Below are 17972 nucleotides of genomic sequence, written 5' to 3'. Positions count from 1 at the left end.
TCGCACTATTTGCATATCTTAGACGAGTACATGCTAATTCAAGCTTTGTGGGTAATTAGATCTTCATTGAATCTATTGTGACACTATCGACAAAGTACTTTTTACTACGAACAATTGTCCTTATTTAGACCACTGACTGCGATTCACTCTTTAAAAATAATGAGAATGAGACATAATAATTTGATTAGCTCATCAGTACTAACCATGTAAAACAGCAAGACGTTTTCATTCATTTCACCTCCTTTATCTCTAGGAATTGCAGCCTCTCTCTCATTTCCCAGAGTTTCCACAGCGCCACTGCCACATTCCCGGTCACAATTTACGGTAAGAAACTTTCCTCCTTCTCATTACTCTGTAGTTTGTAATATTTACTTCAAAACTGAAATGTATTAAGCAACATTTTCTTTTCTCTCGCCATCGGTAAGAGCATTCAACCTTCTTGTACCTCAATATATATATATATATATATATATATATATATATATATATATATATATATATATATATATATATATATATATATACACATACATATATGTTTTAATTTTCTCCCCTAACAAAGTCTCTCAAATACCTGTCAAAGATCCCGACACTTCTCTTGGCTACTATTAGTTAATCAATTAATATATTCCATTCAATTATACATTACTTAGTACCGTCTAGGGCACAAACCGGCCATATATAAACTGTAAAGGAAGAGAGTACCTATACATAAAGATCAAACCTGTAACGAAATTAATTTTTTAAAATTTTATTTATTTATTTATTTATTTATTTTTTCTAGTGTACCGTCTTCCGGCGAAGGTACTGGATCCGGCATTTGAGGACGCCAACCTGAAGGATGTTCTTGCCATTTGAGCGACCCACTGGCTGATTGGTGATGTACTTCCAGGCCAGTTCCAGCTGCATCTCTTTCCAGGCCCTTCGGTGACCTCAGCTTCGCTTTCGCTATCCACTGAAATCCTACAGGTAAGAGATTATGGCTTTGATTAACCAAGGATAACCCTCTATTTAAGAAGTAATTTGTAGTTATTGTTCCTCCTTCGCGGTTCGTTTATTTCAATCTTTTATCCCTTTTCCAATGAATTCCCGAAAAGCCAGAGCTGTCAACATCAAGAAAACGAGTCATAGTTTTCGCTTACTCACAAAGCCCTTTGTTGTTGTTGTTTTATTGTTTTTGTTGGAGGGTAGGAAAGGTCTATGGAAGAGCATATAAAGGTCTGAAAAAGGTGTATCGCATTGAGTTAAAGATACAGGAACTTTAGGATAGGATAATTATGATTTACTTTTTTCCTTTGCATCCAGTTCATTTTCTTATAAAAAGATGTAAAAAAAAGTTTAACTTGAGGCGACGAATTGATATCAATTTAAAATATGACTTCTTCCACTAATCTCCAAGTTCCCAGCTGGTCCGCTGATATGGTGGCTAGCGTCGTGGCCTGCCGCTCAGTTATCGAACGTTCGCTCCTCCCCCAGGCCGTTGAATAATCATTGGCTCTGTATCCTGACCAGTTACTGGTGCAGTGATGGGGTCTTTAGCGGTGGGAGGTTGAAGCCAACTTTCTTTGGAAACTTGAATTTCAAGTTAATGACCTTCGAGCTTGTTCCGTGTGAATTGGTGTCATCTAATGAAATGATAATGATAATAATAATCGCCAGATCGTTCGGGAAGTACAATGAAATTGAAATACCGTTCATTCTTATTTTCTGTGATCACAGCTCAGCAGATTCCTATTCTTATCATAATATTTAACAGTATCATTCAAGCAAAACCCGAAAACTATAGTAGATTCACATCAACCGTGCATTTGATGTCTAGGCCAGTCCCTTACGACGCTCCTGATTGGCTGTTGATTAGCCAATCACAGGGCTGGAAACTGTCTCTTTCGAGAGTTCACATAGACAGGATGTATGCTCCACCTCACCTGAGGGATACGTCTTTCAAAAGTATCGCTCAGGAGAGGTGGAGCACACATCTTGCCTATGTGAACTCTCGAGAGAGACTTGAGAGTTTCCAGCCCTGTGATTGGCTTATCAACAGCCAATCAGGAGCGTCGTAAGGGACTGGCCTAGACATCAAATGCACGGTTGATGTGAATCTACTATAGCTTCATCATCTTGAGAGGCAAAATAAAACATTTGCATTGAATATTACCTTCGAATAAGAAATGCTCCTCCAAAATCCCCGTATTATAATCCGCACTGACAATAAAGTTAGAAAAGACGAAACGGAATATTCTTGGTAACGCAACTGAGTTTCTTCTCTGTAATCACAGGCGCTCGAATACTCATTTTTAGCCGTTACAACATCCATTTTTTTATAATTGAATCTCCAATGCAAATTGTAATGGAAGCAATGAAAATAAGCAGTTCGCATGGACGATGCAATGTGACGCAACAAAAAAAAAGTTAAGTGCAATGCTGAGCCGGTCAGTTTTGGTCTGCACTGAGTAACAGGAAGATTCAGTTGGCATTTGTTGCTTAATATATATATATATATATATATATATATATATATATATATATATATATACATACATGTGTGAATGTATGTATGTGTACACATATATATGTCTAGCATGAAACAACCAGAAATATTTTATTTCCATACATGACATGAATTTACCCTGTCACAAACGTCTAATAAATCTCTTCCATCTCCCTAACCTCTTTCTCTCTCTACGCTAATAGAAATTTCTCTCTCTCTCTCTTCTCTTCATCCCTCTCTCTCTCTCTCGTCTCTCTCTCTCTCTCCTCTCTCAAAAAACAATCTCTCTCTCTCTCTCTCATCTCTCTCTCTCTCTCTCTCTCTCTCTCTCTCTCACACCGAATTTTAGGTCATGCTCTGTTTTGTATATCTGTTTCGTTGATGTTTCTAGAGAATAATTTTGAACCAGATAACGGTTAAAATTAAATTCAGCACCACATAAATAATTTTATCAAATATATTTACAACAAGCCGCGATTAAATTAATTCTTCAGAGAAAAATATCATGGAACAGATCATTATAATCTTCAGTCAGTGAAAAATATCACGGAACTGATCATGATAATCTTCAATCAGAGAAAAATATCATGAAAAAGATCATTATAATCCAATCAGAGAAAAATATCATGGAACAGATCATTATAATCTTCAGTCAGTGAAAAATATCACGGAACAGATCATGATAATCTTCAAACAGAGAAAAATATAATGAAAAAGATCATGATAATCTTCAATCAGAGAAAAATATGAAAAAGATCATTATAATCTTCAATCAGAAAAATATATCACGGAACAGATCATAATAATCTTCAATCAGAGAAAAATATCACGGAGCAGATCATGATAATCTTCAGTCAGAGAAAAATATCACGGAGCAGATCATGATAATCTTCAATCAAACAAAATTCCAGTTTAGGAAGAACGAACGCGATCCAAAAAGTCCTCCTCACGTCTTTTGTCATTCAACTCCGCCCACTCCGCAAGTTATCCGTCGGTCAATAGTACTCTCTCTCTCTCTCTCTCCTCTCTCTCTCTCAACTTTTGCCTGGAAGAAAAAAAAAAAAAAGCTAAACGAAATTCAACTGCTGCCCAGTTTCTTATTGGCACTCGACCTCGAGACCTCTTCATGTGAAGGCAGATCCACTTCTGTTTGCTCAGTAGCACTGAAGGGTAGAGCTTTGTTTAGTGTCCTTGATAGGCTGTTAGTACGCACGTACATGAGTATACGCACCCAAGCACACACACAACATATATATATATATATATATATATATATATATATATATAAATATATATATATATATATATATATTATATATATATATATATATATATATATATCTTTATATTATATTTATGTTATATTATATATATATTCATATAATATACTATTATATAAATATAGTATATAAATATATATATATATATATATATATATATATATATATATAATATATAGATAGTTTGTTCCTAGGAGTATGTTTTATTGAAGATAAAGGTATTCATTAAAACTTTTACTTTTCAACCAAGGCTTTTCGCGAAAAAAATCCTTACCAGCCCACAGATGGCTGCCATCACCAGCAACAAGTAGGTCCCATTTATTCCATCATTGTATAGTACACTTAAATAATGACCGTTGTTCTTTGTAATAAACAACTTATAATCAACGAAGCTATTTCATAATAAGGCTTGATCCGACCTCCAGGTTTCTCAGACACCTGGTAAAATTCTATGGTCAAATAAGGGGTTGTTTCACCAACGAAGATTAAAATAAATACACTATATTTTATTAGAAAAATAATTGTTCTCAACTGTTTAACATGCTCATTGTTTATTTATTACATTTTTTCATTGTAATAAATAAATAATAAATATCTTATCCCAAACTTGCTGTAATTTTAACTCGACGCGAAACACCTTTTCTAGAACTTTTAGGCTTTCCTACACCCCAACAACAACAACAACAACAAAGTAGTTTGTAGTCTTACTCCCCAAGTAAGCGATAAGGTACGTATGATCAACGATGCAGTATGACAAGAAGCCTTTTAATTCTTCTCCTGAAAGTCACCGATATCACAGTGGCAACTAATTCAGTTGTATTCCACATAGGAAACTGAAAATGGTATATCTCAGAAAATGCTCAACAGTTCCGTCCTCCAATGAACCTCTTCTTGGAGCGCTTATTAGGGAAAGAGATAAAGTTTACAGTGTATGTAGCCAAGAAAGGCCTAAAATTTTAAACATACAATTACCTAAAACTAGCAGTTTGACCTACAAACTATTCAGCAGTAAAATAACAATAAAACAAGAATAGGAGTTGAACAGATGAAAAATACCAAAATATCAAATGAAGTAATACGTCCATTTGAAACAGCATAATATACAGTACATATGGCAACTAACTTCCATCTCTGCCAAGAAATCCACATCCGTGGAAGTTATGGCTCCAATTATGAAATCACATGGAATGGGAGGTTCGTTTAAAGTAAATCAAATAATGAGATAACGAAAATGTAAAAAAATATAAATACATAAAACATCGAGATAATAAGCAATTATCATGATCATGAATATCTTATTGCATCCACTTTGTATATGTATAAGCAATATAATGTATTGTTCTTTCCGGGTATTGATACCTCCTAACTTCTCGTGCCCAGTCAATTGACGCAGTGCCATAAAAGAAAATCATTCTTAAATGTGACCATATTTTTTTAAGTTCGATGTTCCTAAATTCATATATATTGAACAGTCACTCGAGGGTCTGTAAATTTTCACGTAAATGCGAACAAAATTTTCCAATAGCCAGACTTTGAAAGGCGTCTGACATAAGTCAGGCGACACGTCATATTATAATAAACGAATTTATTTTGCGTGTGAAAGGCATGTTCATCTATGTATGAAATATATTTCTGGTTCTATCAGTATTTAACCAGCCAATCCTGGAAAATCCAGAAATGATTGTCAATCCAAAGCTTTGAGCGTTACACGTTTTCAATGGAGGAATTCTAGTTACTGAAAAATTAACACCTGTCTTTTAACAAAGTAAAAAGTCCGTAGCCGTTCTGTCAGCTGTCAGCAGGGAATAAACACATTCTTTTCATTTACTATTCAACGGTTGGTCTATTTGAATATTTCCGTAAAATCACTGAAAGGATGCCAAATCAAACTGAACAATAAAAGTGCTTTCTTTCTACTTTCAATCATTTTCCTTTTTAACATGATGAAGCAACAGTACCAATTGGGTGCAGAATAACAGGTTACTAAATAAGCAAGAGAAACTTACCGTTTCCATAAACGCTGACTTATTTAAACGTGCTATGCTACGCCAAAGAAAATTTCAAGACGAAGAATGATAAAATAAACATTTAACTATACCCCATTCAGCGTTGGGGTTAGTTTATTAAATTTGAGCTTAACGCAGATTAAGGTCGGAGTACAAAATCCTATGAAAAGAGGACCTCAGTGGAATCGACTGTATTTTTCAGAGAATGACTCTGGTTACTGTCCCTTTTATGAAAGTATTACTGTGGTGACTGTAAAGCATTTTCTTATAGTTCTTTGGTCTCAGGTACATGAAATAAGGTATGATGAAACCGTAGAGTTTATTTGCCAAAGACATGTCAAAGGAAAGGGGGAAGGGAGAAGGGGAAGGGGGCATGTGTAGGGGTTTCAATCCTACCCAGTTAGTTAAGTTGGGTCATGTGATGGCCACATGCCAAATATTGTCTAGATAGGTAAAGCAACCTAATATATAGACATACAAACTTTCACTTATTATATATATATATATATATATATATATATATATATATATATATATATATATAAGTGAAAGTTTGTATGTCTATATGTTAGGTTGCTCTACCTATCTAGACAATATTTGGTGGTATGTGGCCATCACATACCAAATATTGGTATGTGATGGCCACATATGATTTATAGTTCGATATATATATATATATATATATATATATAAATCTATATATATATATATATATATATATATATATATATATATATATATATATATATATAGCTATAAATGTCCTTTAACATCTAATTCACTCTACCTCGGAATTATATATTTTCATATATGTTTTAACCGAACGGGAATTTTCTAAGTGATAATCGAATTGCTGGCCGATGGGCACGAACCATCAACATCTCTATTCCAGGGACTGGCAGTGAAGCCTTAGCCCATCCCACCACCGCAAGAGGATATAAGTTTATGCCATCTCCGACCCCAAATACCTGTCGCACTCAGGTAATTTGTTGTTTTGGAGACTGCATCAAACCCACCTCGTCCTCGGTAGCGTTGTAGTGATTTTGCCCGCACGAAGCTATTACATAAGTCATATCACATTACCGTGATTCATATAGATATATCGAGCTACAAATGTCCTTTAATATCTAATTCACTCTACCTCGGAATTAACATATTTTCATATATGTTTAACCGAAGAGGAATTTTCTAAGCGATAATAGAATTGCCGGCCGACGGGCACGAACCATCGACATCTTCAATTCCAGGACTGGCAAGTGAAGCCAGCGAACCTCAAATACCTGTCGCACTCAGGTTAAACATACATGAAAATATATTAATTCCGAGGTGGGGGGGGGGGGGGGGAATTCTTTTTAAATAATCATCTGAACACAAAATTATGGACAATATTCACATGCTGTGAGACTATTAATGAAGGCTAAGGAAGTTTTACATTGTGCTTGTGATGTGCTTAGATTCTTGAAAAAGACGTAATCATCTCAAAATGTAAATCAATATTTCTGAATAGTAGATTAGATTAACTTTTAAAAAAATAAATGGCAATTTATCATGAGAACTATAACATATACTTACCATCGCAAACTTTACCTTTCTTAGTTGATAGTATGAATAATATATTCTTTTTGATTGCTGTGAAAGAAATTGAAAAGATAATAGATAAATTCAGCAGAAATATAGCGTGTCCTGAATGTATTTTCCTCTAATCTTATTTTAATTGGTGTGAAAGGAACTGAAAAGATAAGAAGTAAATTCGTCAGAAATATAGCGTATCCTGAATGCACTCTCCTCCAATCTTATTAACGAAACTGGGTAGTTACGTGAAAGTGGGTTATTTTGTCAGTAATTCTTGAAAGCGCCACTAATTAGTTTGGAGGGAGAATTCAGGAAACACGAGTATGTGTGGTTGGAATGTGTACAGCCGGGTGGGGATCTGATTAATTCCAGGAGATGTTTGCCAAACAAACACAACAGACGCGAAGAAATGTGGGCAAGCATCCTTTGCAGGAGAGGTCGCTCATGGGAGGAGAAGACGTTAGGGTAACTCACACAGTAGAATTTTGATTAAGTTTATCAAGCTCTGAAAGCCTCTTGCGTTTTTCCTTGAAAAAAAATGATGACTCCCCTTTCAGTTGAGAAAGGCAAAACAAATGACTCCCTTTCAGTGAGAGAGGCAAATTTCACAGTTGCGCAAAATGTTTACTAGATCCAGTGTGATGGAGAAATAAAATATGCACTATTGATGCTGCAGCAATAACAAATGGGAATAGAAAATGAAATGTAAAGAATTGTGTTAAAGTTGCATTTCTTACTTCAAATCGTCCTCAAATTCATTGTACCAGGTCAGTTCCTCCAAATGTAATAACTAAATTTGGAGGGAAATTGACAAATCTAGACAAAATTCAGAGAATAGGGTAGGTTTGAAAAACCACCATCCCTTCCCTTTCCCTAACCCTTCCCCCCCTACCCTCCCCCCCACATCTCTTCCCCTTCCCTTTTTCCCTATATGTGGTAATACACTCTACGGGTTTATCATACCTCATTTCGTGTACTTAGTACCATAGAAATGTATTATTTAAATTGCATTTCTTTCCAGTGATTAATAAGTCTGTATCAAGGTTTATGTTGAGGTGGGGGGGGTGGGTGTCACGGACCCCGAGGTCCGTTACAGGTTCGATATTATAAAGAAAACATTACTAACAAAGATAAATGCAGAATGGTTTCTCCTATTTACATAACAAAAGAAAATCTTACAATACGTGAACTGGGGAAACAGTGAGGTAATGAAATACTTGCTGGCCAGTTTTGCAGCTGTCGAAACTCATTGCTTAAAACGATGGCTTCACAAAGGAGAGCTGTAGAACTTTAGACGTCTTCTTGACTCCGTACTGCAGGAAGTAATGTCTATTCTTGATACTCGAAGGGCGGTTACTCCTCTAAACCAACTTGTAGGACGTTTCTTCTCTGAAGGTTTGCTCAACATCGGAATATCCCTGTCGCTCACTCTCTTACTGTGGACGACTTCACCCAATACCGATCAAACTCTCGTGCCCCTTCTTCTTCTCTTATCCTTCGTCTGTTCCTTCTTCTCTTATCTCTCTCTGATGATCTCTCACTGATGATCTGTGCTCTCTGCTGGTCTCTCACTGATGATCTGATCTCTGATACTTCGTCAGTCGTATATATACGGCGATCTGTGGGCAGGGCCTACCAGCAAATGTCACAGACTCCGGAGATGACAGGAACATTTCAGAAGGATCTAGGCGAATAGTTACATCATAATACGCGGCGTTTTCTGACGACACGTTGGTGCCTGTTGAGTTCCATATCTCACCTGGCGATTCTAGAATAGTCATGAGAACAGGGGCCTCCAACATGTGCGTGAATGCCTCCTTGTTGCAGACCTACTCGAAGAAAATATATTTTCATTTCCTTTAACTTATCATTCGTTGCTATGAAGCGATTACCATGACATGTTCCCCCCCCATAAAAAAATGAAATCAACTAATTTTTTTTTTTTTTAAAGAAACAAGAATCAAACAGCAGGGGAACAATTCTGCATAAAGCTTTAATCCAATTAAACATGCACACATCTCCATTCACTCACCCACTCGTGCCAAAACAGAAAACAGTCATTAGGCTACTCATTCTGAAAAATCTCTAGAGGCTATCAGCTATAACATTATCCTTTCCTCTTAATGTTCCTTTTCTGAACTCTAATTGGAAACCTGGAACTTCTTAAGCACCTCTGAGTTTTTCTCAAAACTAACTCCTCTCTGTGACACCGTTACTACGAACACGGGCGGTGGCCACAGCACGGGGCGTTCTTTATAATTCTGAAGCGAGTTTACACGCATCCACTTTGCTCTATGCTTACCCATGTCTATCAAATAATTTAGATTTCCCCTCTTTTCCAAAATTGAAAAAGGACCGTCGAACTTATAAGATAAAGTAGGACCTTTTTTCAGGACTAATACTAAAACTTTATTTCCCACACAGAAACTTTTCTCTTTCGCTCTGAGATCATGTTTCCTTTTAGTTTCCCCTTAACTCCCACTCTCATTCTCCTTTGCTAGTTGCCGAAACTCTTAAATTGTTTTTATAATACTCTAGATTAGTTATGTAGTCCTCACTACCCTCTTTAAGCATTAAGTTACATTTTAGCATTTCTAAAGGACCTTTAGCGGTGTCACCGAAAACCAGCTCGAAAGGACTAAATCCTGAAGTGTCGTTCGGTGCCAGCCTTAAAGCTAACAGAACTTTTCTTCCCAGCCGTGTTCAAAGTACTACACAGTTTTCGTAAGCAACTCTTAAACGTTTGGTGAAACCGCTCACAACTGCCTTGTGATTCGGGGTGTGATAAGGTGTGGAAGTTACGAGTTTAATGCCTAACTCTTCATTCCGTGAGGCGTACTTTTGAGCGAAAGACAAATGAGCGCTGACAAATGAGCGCCGACAATTGAGCGCAAGACAATTGAGCGCAGTAACATTTGGGCGCCGACATTTGAGTACCAAAAATTTTTATTTATTACATGTAAATACTTTAAATGATCTCAAAACGTTTATTAAAGGGAACAAAATTACTGTTTTAAATCTTTATTTTTTTATGACATGTAAAAAAAATTACATCTAAACAAAATCATGTAAAAACAGAAATATGATGGCTTAAATTTTTATTTATTGCCCGTAAAATACTTTAAAATATATCAAAGAATTATGAAATGCTTTCTCGTAGTCACACAAAATGGAAGATGGAGCAATCTATTATCCATGCAAAGTAGTCTGATCAGAGCGCGGCTATATGCTTCCCCTGACTTTCTCTGAAGGAGAATGTATACCATTGGAAGGACGCTTCCTTTAATATAGGATTAATGAATCACATCTCCCACCTCCAGTGCTTATTTTCTTTTATCAATCTCAAATTATCAGGAGTGGCAAATATAAAATAACGATCCGGGTCATCATACTACCGAGTCATATGCAAGAAAATTTTCACCAGCATGCGTGTAAGCAAGTTCTTGTGGTATATCTATTTCCCCTATGTTACTTAGAGCCGGGATACGCAATCCCTTGCACTTCTGTTGTCGTTGTACTGTCCGCTGAAGGGATGAAACTTAGGATGAACTGCGACTACTTCAGGATGCAAATTAATTTGGGTCTCCTGAATGATTCGCCTTGGTGGCATCATTTGATGCTGCTGCCCTTTTGCGAAGCCGCATCATTTATAAGCTAGCTGCCGACTTTGCAGGATCTTGTACATGATCGTGATCACTGGCAAATACAACATACTGATTTTAACGATAATAACCAAACGATTGTAATAGTCAAACAATAAAAAATAAACAGCGTTGTTTACTTTTCCTAAACGGATATATATATATATATATATATATATATATATATATATATATATATATATATATATATCTATATATATATATATATATATATATATTTCTAAACATTTTGTCTCTGAAGTTCTTAGTTTTCTTTCATACCTATTTTGAAAATATGGCGCTCAAATGTCGGCGCCCAAATGTTACTGTGCTCAATTGTCTTGCGCTCAATTGTCAGTGCTCATTTGTCTTGCGCTGAAAAGTCGGTGAACCTTTTCATTCTATCCCTGAAATATTTGGATACAAAATTACTGCCATTATCACACTTTATAGTATAGGCAAACCAAACTTGGAAAAATAATCTAACAATTGTTTAACTACGGTCCTTGCGTTACAGCTTCTACGGGTATCACACCTCTGAATAGTGAGTTAGTCTATCAATGATTGTTAACGATATAAACTCCCTCCTTACTTCTAGGCAAAGGTCCTACCATATCGATAACTAGATTCATAAAAGATTCGCCTACTGAAGGAGTATTACACAATGGAGCTCTGGGAATTACTTGATTCGGTTTCCCAGCAATTTGGCATTCATGACAGCTTAAAACATACCTCTTTATGTCACTCCTCATTTTTAGGCCAAAAGTACGCCCTACTAATACACCTGAAAGTTTTTATTTACTCCCAAATGTCCTTGCTCATCATGTGCTAACTTCAAAACTAATTCACGAAGCTTCCTAGGAACCACTAATTGTTCGGCGATTTCTTCTTTACTACCTGACTTAGGACGAACATAACTACACAAAACTTCGTCTTTTAAACAAAAAGTTTTCCTTACACACATCATAGAGATCATCCAGCTCACCTTAAAAATTTGGGTTAGTCTCATCCTCTCTCTGAAACTTGACTAGAACATCCTTATTCAAAAGGTTAGAGCATATTTATCACAGTACTATTACTTGATTCCACTACATCGACTACGTTCTCCTCGACAGCCTCACCTTCTGCTTGGCTATCACTGTCCAAGACCGATAGAGTCAGGTTTCTCAGCCACACTCACGCCAAGATCAACCTCGCCACCTCTATCACACTCATTCGAATCCCCGAACAAGCTATGACCGTAGTCTATGTCTATATCTAAACCTGATCTAGTTTACTACCCATTTCAGCACTGGAAGCTCACTCACAACAAAGATTCACATTCTTGGATAAAGCTAAGTCATTACCGACAATAATGCCAACGCCATCAACGGACAACCTGTCAACAACTGCTAGTTTCACTTCTCCTGACACTACCTGACTTTCTAAGTTCAACTTCAACAAAGGACAAAGAACACAAGTGTTCAGAAATCCCCACCTAACATGACTTTTTCTTCCATATTGATTTCTGCCTTGTTTGGCACACACACTCTCCTAATTAGTGAGACAGCAGCTCCTGTGTCTCAAAGCAAGACCACTTTTCTCGAATCTACTCCTCCAAGAGGGAAATTATACCTATGACAGAAAATTCACCAAAAAACAAAAAAATTTCCTAGTTTCTCTCATCCACATCATTCCTACTTGACGAAAGGTTAACTAGAGAAACTGGTTTCTTAACGTCCTTCCTTTCTACTGCACAATTTCTCGCGAAATGCCCTTTCCCTCTAGACCTAGAAGCTTACCTGACTCAATAAACTCTTTCACCATCTCACTCATTCTGGCTCTTTCTATATTCTCCCTGTTTCAAACTGTTACAGTGCCGAATACCCTGGCCAAAGGTCGCCAATAATGTCATGGACCCAGAGGTCCGCTACAGGTTCGATATTATAATAAACAAAAAGGATTCATCACCAACAGTTGAAACTGGGGATACGATCATAGAAAGAAACACAAACAGAACAGAAGTTTATTTACAGTCTACTAACAAGATAAATGCAGAATGGTTTCTCCTATTTACATAAAAAAAAAGTAAAATCTTACAATACGTGAACTGGGGAAACAGTGAAGTAATGAAATACTTGCTGGCCAGTTTTGCAGCTGTCGAAACTCAATGCTCGAAGCGATGGCTTCCCAAAGGAGAGTTGTAGAACTGTAGAACTTTAGACGTCTTCTTGATTCCTTACTGCAGGAAGCAATGTCTATTCTTGATACTCGAAGGGCAGGTTACTCCTCAAAACCAACTTGTAGGACGTTTTTTCTCTGAAGGCTTGCTCAACGTTGGAATATCCATGTCGCTCACTCTCTTACCGTGGACGTTTTAACCCAATACCGATCAAACTCTCGTGTGCCTTCTTCTTCTCTTATCCTTCGTCTGTTCCTTCTTCTCTTATCTCTCTCTGATGATCTCTCACTGATGATCTGTGCTCTCTGCTGGTCTCTCACTGATGATCTAATCTCTGATACTTTGTCAGTTGTATGTATATGGCGGTCTGTGGGCAGGGCCTACCAGTGAACGTCACAGACTCCCGAGACGACAGGAACATTTTAGAAGGATCTAGGCGAATAGTTACATCATAATGCCCTGCGTTTTCTGATGACACATTGGCGCCTGATGAGTTCCATATCCCACCTGGCGATTCTAGAATAGTCATGAGAACAGGGGCCTCCAACACGTGCGTGAATGCCTCCTTGTTGCAGACCTACTCAAAGAAAATGTATTTTCATTTCCTTTAACTTATCATTCGCCGCTATGAAGCGATTACCATGACAGAGAGGGGGGCGGTTGTTTAGGTTTAGCGAGGGGTAATTTGGACAGTCAACACAGAAATGTCTGGACAAAAGGGACAGTTACCTCAGAAATACCTGGATAAAATGGACAGTCACCTCAGGAATACCTGGATAAAAGGAACAGTCACCTCAGAAATTCCTGGATAAAAGGGACAGTCACCTCAGGAATACCCTTATGAAAGGGACAGTAACCTCAGAAATTCCTGGATAAAAGGGACAGTCACCTCAGGAATACCTGGATAAAAGGGACAGTCACCTCAGGAATACCTGGATAAAAGGACAGTCACCTCAGGAATACCTGGATAAAAGGAACAGTCACCTCAGGAATACCTGGATAAAAGGGACAGTCACCTCAGGAATACCTGGATAAAAGGGACAGCCGCCACAGTAATACATGGATAAATGGGAATTTGTTCCAAAGTCATTGCCTCTTTGTTTATATAATTCAGGTTAATATTCTTCTCTGCTCATCATTTTATGATAGTCTCATCTCTTATCTGTTTTGACATTACACAGAATACTGAAGTGTTACTCAAAGGCCAACTCAACTGGAAGGTCATGTGTTCATCACTTTTATGCTTTAGGATGAATGTGCTTAGTTTTCTTACAGAGTTCTAAATCTTCTGAAGGAGCAAATCTGAGACTTTGATCCTCATCTAGTCTTCTGTGTTTTTTTTCTTGCTAATGCAGGGAAATTCGCGCTAGGTTTAATCCTGTCCGAAAGGAATTGAACCTCCTTCTCTTAGTCTTTGCTTCTTCGTCTCTTCTACTCAGCTTCCACAAATTTATACCTTCCAGGAAATTTATATCCTCTCACAGATTCTCCGTATCCCTTTTCTGAATATTCCGTTTCCAAATAATATGAGAAAAATAAAGTTTATCTGCCTTTGGCCGCAGCTTCAGTATTTGTGCCCGCCAACGAACTCACCTTTAAAAAATGTAAAAACCGGATAATGAATGTTGTCGCAAGTTTATTTTTTTTTAGATGTTTTACTGGATGATTTTGAAAAGCGTTAGGCGAATAGGTGTCGTAACTTTATTTCTTTTCTAGATGTTTTTCAGTATGATTTTGAAAAGCATTGAGCGAATAGGTGTCGCAGCTTTATTCCTTTTTTAGATGTTTTACCGGTAGACTTTGACGAGTACTCCATTATCCGTCTCAAGATTTAAAAAGTTACAGACTCGGACACTCGAAGCAACGTTGAATGAGAAACACTTCCTAGTTTAGTCCCAATTGTTAACGTTATTGCAAAGGAAAATGTTTTTCAAGGAGAAAGAGAGATATATTCATACATTAATTCAGCCATTCTTTATCTATGAATAGGTTCGTACACATTCAAACAAATCGTATGGCTCGCTCTGTGGGAAAAGTGAATACTAGGTCCAGTATAAATGAAAAATATTTGATCTAACAATGTTTTTTTCAGAACTTTTTCGTTTTAGTAAATTTTTACAATTTTTTAGTACATTTAACACAAGGGACCACAAATGTTAGTGGTGATATATTGCCAATTTACTTCAATTAATGGAATCTGCAATCGTTTTGCAGTTTAATTTCAAATCAAATGTACAATTATAGTTCCATTTTTCTCATCTACAAAATAAATTCATTCCACTATACTCCTCGTCCTTGTATCATACTTGCATTATTTTGCAGTTATATTCATTCATGAATTCTGCATGAGATGCCACTTCCGTTAATAGAGATGTCTAAAACAGTGATTCAATGAAATCATCTTGAAAGAAACATTTGGTGACAAGTAAACTTAGTCTACTATAAGGGACCTCTTGTATGTGTGGCTTGCGAGAGAGAGAGAGAGAGAGAGAGAGAGAGAGAGAGAGAGAGAGAGAGAGAGAGAGAGAGAGAGAGTAACCCCCCAAAATATTCCCCTTACTATACAACTCACAATGCGTGGAAAAAAAAAACGGGGCAATCTTCCTTTCATGAAAGTCGCTGAATGCAGCATTAAAACGTTATGTTCCACCAAAGGTTTATTTTTCCATTTTTCCAGGAAGATCTCTTGACTTATGAATTCCCACGCAAGCTGTACAGGCGAGTTCCCTTTATATGCTGCAGTAATCTGCCTTTCCTTGGCGTTCTAAAGAATAATGGCTACTTCCGCCCTAATGGAACGCCATCTGGAAAATGGCAAGAGCTTCAAGGGAGAATCTGAAATGCATTAGTTTTCATTGTCAGCATTTAGCTTACCTACCTTATGAAGGAAGGGGCAGCTGCATTTGCATTTATACAGAGCCTAAGTACAGTCCATTATCTCTTTATGAACAACATAAGATTGTAATGAGAAAGCAGAAAAGACATAAATAACCGAATGAGACTATATCGACGAGGACTCAGTAAAAAGTACAGAAGGGTAGGTTTTATGACTAATATTAGTTTCTTGTACTACACCGATCTGTTATTGTGACTTATTAAGATGGCATAAATGCCGGGTCAGCCAGGTAACACCCATTAGACATAAAAACTTCTCCCAATAAGATAAATATCAATTAGGAGATGAGACAGGAGAGGGGGAACATACATCCTGCCTATGTGAACTCTCGAGAGAGACTGAGAGTTTCTAGCCATGTGATTAGCTTATCAACAGCCGGTTAGGAGCGTCGTAAGGGACTGTGACCCAGATATCAGATGCACGGTTGATGTAAATCTACTATAGTGTTAACTTCACATCTAGGGTAATTAATCTTTAAATTCACTCGGAAATCGATTTCATTAAGAAATCACCCCGTAACCCGAGCGAGTAAGCCTTCAATTTGATGTGCTGATTGGATTTCCAGGATACAGATTTCCCTCGAGAATTTTTATTCCTTCTCTAATGAAACTCTTGACGGCTTAGTTAGAGGAAGGATGAAAAGGGCCATTTAATCCTCCTGGGTGAGAAGGTGGGCGGAAACCATCCGACTGAACGCCCCAGAAGAGTGTGCTTATGGGCGAGGGAAATAGTTGCCTGGGAATGCGCTTTGCTCTCTGCGTAGAGTCCCTTGTTTCATCCTTTGATATCTACTCACCCAAATGCTTGGCCTTGAATATAAATGAAAAAAAAATACTTAAGAAATAAAGGAGTAATCTCTTGTTTCATCCTTTGATATCTACTCACCCAAATGCCTGGCTTTGAATACGCATATAAAAACTTACGAAATAGCGCTTTGCTCTTTACGTAGATTCTGTGTTTCATCCTTTGATATCTACCCACCCAAATGCCTGGCTTTGAATGCATATAAAAAAACTTACGAAAAAAACTTACGAAATAAAAAAAAAAATGTAGTTATCATGACTTTTACTTTATAAATGATCTTGGTATTACCTTTTAAGGCTACCAGTATTCTCTGAGAGAAGTGAATTTTAAGGGTCATTGCTACTTCATACCATTTCCTCTCTCTCTCTCTCTCTCTCTCTCTCTCTCTCTCTCTCTCTCTCTCTCTCTCATCACCAGGTAACATCGCCCTCATTAATAGAATTACTCTTCCGAGACCTGTATAAGATTAAATTGGCTGAAGTTTTAAAGCTCTAAGTCATAAGTTTAAGCAAGTATCTCCATTGACTTCCAGACCAATGTCTTCACCCGACATGTCAAGAATTTGGGACAGAGGCAGCACTGAAGATCACCATCAACTGACAGAACTCGAAGGAAAGCGAGCCCTCTTCATTTTAACAGGTTCTCGCGCCGGATCAAAGGTACGCTCTTCTACAGTAGATTCACATCAACCGTGCATCTGATGTCTAGGCCCGTCCCTTACGACACTCCTGTTTGGCTGTTGATAAGCCAATCACAAAGCTGGAAACTCACAGCCTCTCTCGAGAGTTCACATAGGCAGGATGTATGTTCCACCTCTCTGAGGGATACTGTTGAAAGACGTATCCCCCTGGAGAGGTGGAACATACATCCTACCTTTGTGAACTCTCGAGAGAGACTGAGAGTTTCCAGCGCTGTGAGTGGCTTATCAACAGCCAATTAGGAGCATCGTAAGGGACTTGCCTAGACATCAGATGCACGGTTGATGTGATTCAAGTCTCGTTAACTTTAGCATGGTTTTACTTTTACCGGTTTGTGTGATTATTAAGTGTTCTTGACGATAAGCATAAGATTTACTACACTGATTTACATAATATATTATTTAAACCTAATTTCCTCAGTAGGGG

General features: G+C 37.4%; 1 long non-coding RNA gene across 1 annotated transcript; it reads left to right on the top strand.

Moving 5' to 3' along the window:
- Positions 1-263: 263 nt before the first annotated feature.
- LOC135225488 (uncharacterized) lies at positions 264-17502 on the top strand. The gene is made up of 3 exons (XR_010316993.1): positions 264-324; positions 785-969; positions 17381-17502. It is a non-coding gene; the product is annotated as an uncharacterized LOC135225488 (long non-coding RNA).
- The last annotated feature ends 470 nt before the right edge of the window (positions 17503-17972 follow it).

Source organism: Macrobrachium nipponense, chromosome 13, assembly GCF_015104395.2.
Source record: "Macrobrachium nipponense isolate FS-2020 chromosome 13, ASM1510439v2, whole genome shotgun sequence".
Taxonomy (NCBI): Eukaryota; Metazoa; Arthropoda; class Malacostraca; order Decapoda; family Palaemonidae; genus Macrobrachium; species Macrobrachium nipponense.
The sequence above is the reverse complement of the archived record's forward strand: the minus strand, read 5'-3'. Positions and strand labels throughout refer to the sequence as shown.